Here is a 3,335-nt window from a genome sequence, read left to right on the forward strand (position 1 = left end):
AATTTAGTCAAACATGTGTATTGGAGACTGCACATAATGCAAGTGAGTAGAACAAAAAAGAATGGAAATGTATTAAACAATGTGTAAAAAAGAATGGTCTACCGCGTAGCAATTTTTAATTTACTTTTTTTTTTTTGGTGTGTGTGGTTAACAATTTCAATCTATAATGTAAGATCTTCTTTAATAATAGAATCTATATTTATTTGTCGAAAATTATGAAGTAATGTACTACATATATCAAATATAATATCTTATTTTAAGACGACCTAAAATAGATATGCGATGGAGCTAGTACAGAAAAAATTAATTAAAGATATGCATAAAAAACATGTTTGCAACTAACAACTAATTAATGACTTTATATTTCCTAATTTGAATTTAAAAATTCTAACAGAAGCTCAAAATACCAATCAAGATTCCAAATCCAATTAACTTAAATCTACTTAAAATGGTGATATGTTTTGAGGCCAAGTTCAAAAAAAACTAATTATAGGCAAAAATACCCTTTACCATTACTTTGAATATAAGCCTAAATTAGCATAATTTAAGGGAAAAAAGTTATATCAAGAAAATAACACGAAGAATGAAAGGCTAAGCCTTCCCACGTCAATGGAGGCTGGGAATGTAGCACCCATGCCACAAGGTGCCTCAGCCTCAAAACGATGGACGGTTAGATATGCACAGTTATTTTGTGTTATACTTATTGTTGTCCTCCTAATTGCCCTATTCATCGTAGCAATAGTAATATTAGTTGTGTTTAAATACGCTAAAACACCTCAAATTCATGTTAAGAACATCCATGTTTCTGCATTTAGAGTCACAAATCTAAAACCACCACCCATTCTAAGAGCTAACTGTTTCGGGGTTTTCTGATGTCCTGCGGGAGAGTTACAATTCCGAGACTGGAACCGGACGCCTGTACCTGCTCCGGATGATTGGAGATCCGCCTCCGACGGTCAAGTTAGTACTTGATTAAGGAGTAATTAATGCGGAAATTAAAGTGATTGGGTCTCTCTAGGTGAGAGTGTTAAATGTGCGTAATCCCCCTTAATGAGGATTAAGGGAGGTATTTATGACCTTGGGAAACGTGCCATTCCTAGGTTTAGGTTAACCTAGGGCTGATTGGGCTTCCCTCGAAAGTTGGGCCTAGGTGGCCGGTTTCTCCATTAGGCATGGAGGACGCCACATGTCATGACATAATAGGTCCAGGGTGGACAAATAGGCGTGTGCCACGTGGCAAACCCTGACAGTTCCAACTGGGGGACACTTGGCAGGACCTGATTGGCCCACGTGGCGCATTCCAATTGGTGGGAGCAAAATCCCCTAATCACTAACATTCATGTTATGTTTCATTCTAATAACCAAACACATTAGCTAGGGTAAATTTTTGGAAAGTGGTATTTGAAACTTTTTGGTTTGAGGTAGGAGGAGAAAAAACTAAACGGAAGCAATGAAGTACAACATTTTACACAAAGAATCCGAAAGTGTATCAAAATAAATTAATGAATGCTAAAGGGAAAGTCCAAATATTATCTAAAAGTAGCTTTAAAATAAAGGATGTGAAGTTTAATTTGATATTAAGAGGGAAGCTTAATGTTTATTATGGTGTTTTAGGGTAAATAAAACATCGTTATATGGTGTTATGTAATGGTGTTTCCATTGTTCCCCTAAAGGTACTTACTGCAATTTGCAACACAAATGTGTTTAGTGGTGACAAGAATAGGTAATTTTTCTTCTTTATGCGGTACATGATTTTTCTTATTAATGTAACTAGGTTAAAATCCCGTGCAATGAACGATTTTTAAATATTTTTGAAAAAAATAATATTACAAAATATAAAGTATATAAAAGATATTCAAAAATATTTCATTTGGGTATATATGGAATATGATTGTCAAACTGGAAAGAAAATATCATATCATAAGTTATAAATAGTTTACTTAAAAATTTTGCAAAAAAAAAAAAAAAAAAGCAGAAATTTTTTTTACAAGATAATGACAAGTGTCATTAAAAGATTTGCTTTTAGTATAGGTTAATAGATGAATCCGCATGTAGTAACTTACTAAATGGTACTTGGCCTGCCTTTGTTAGTGGTAAGAAAGGTTGTGGTTGAAGGTTCTCCTACATACCTACCCTTACTCCCTTGAATATTCTTTTACCCCCCCCCCCCAACTGTTTAGGGTCCTTAATTGTCGGCTAATCCAAGTCGGGTTAAATTATATGTGTGAAATTTTGATCCGGTAAGACACTTTCTTCTTAGTTAAAAAAAAAAGGTTAGTCGTAACTCGTAAAACCTTTTTGTTGTGAGACACCATAAGATACAAAAAATTGCCTTCCGTATGTTGCTCTTGGTGATATGGGTGATAATTTATGTAGCTAAATAAATTATTAATTCGATCAAAACTTGATTAAACTTTCTTTAAAAAAATTAACTAAAAATATAAACATTATTTTCTAGGTCATAATCAAACATGAGTCGAACAACTTAATTATTGTTTAAGCTGTTTAAGATCACGAGTAGCTCATTCATATTTAATGACAAGATTGTGGCTTACTTCGACTTGATAATTGGTCAAACTCAACTTATTTCTTTATCAAATGTTTTTATGTAATCAATGCTAAAATTAAAATATTTGCTACTTCTTTGCTTAATTAACTGTAGTATGTGTATTTTAAGGGTGGTTAAATCTGTAGATGTTCCATCGTCCACATAGAATTTTAGTCCAACTAACCAAATTCTATTATCGAAACGTAGACAAGGGCAAAAGTCAAGAAGTTTTGAAAGTTGATCGATCAACAATTCAACATCGAGCACGACATTATACTATTGCAGTAACATTAAGTCGATCATTCAATTTCAACCTTGTCTGTTATGAAAGAGTGATTAAAATTTAAGAACGAGCTGATCTGATTTAGTCAAATTATAGGGTTGACTACATAAAATAACTATTTTTGTTGGTTGGCAAAAGATCTTTTTCGAAGTTGATTGAGTTGAATCCACTACTAAATTGTACAATGGTGAAAATTGAAGATTTTTCAAAGAGATGTTTCATAAATTGTAGCCAATTGATAACTTTGTTCTAAAGTTGATATATACTTGCTCCGTTGTTATAGTTGACACATTTTGACTTTTGACACTATTTATAAATTCTACTTTGACTAACTTTTATGATTTCTACGTAAGAAAAAAAACATAACCATGTGGAATATTATATTGTTAGATTTGTTTCGATGTGATTATCAAAAGATCAACTTTTTATAGCTTTTTTTTTTTTTGAGTTATTAATTATTAGAGATATTAACAATTAAATTGGTCCATTAATCGCAAGCGTAAA

This window comes from Chenopodium quinoa, unplaced genomic scaffold, assembly GCF_001683475.1.
Source record: "Chenopodium quinoa cultivar QQ74 unplaced genomic scaffold, ASM168347v1, whole genome shotgun sequence".
In the NCBI taxonomy this organism is placed as follows: domain Eukaryota; kingdom Viridiplantae; phylum Streptophyta; class Magnoliopsida; order Caryophyllales; family Amaranthaceae; genus Chenopodium; species Chenopodium quinoa.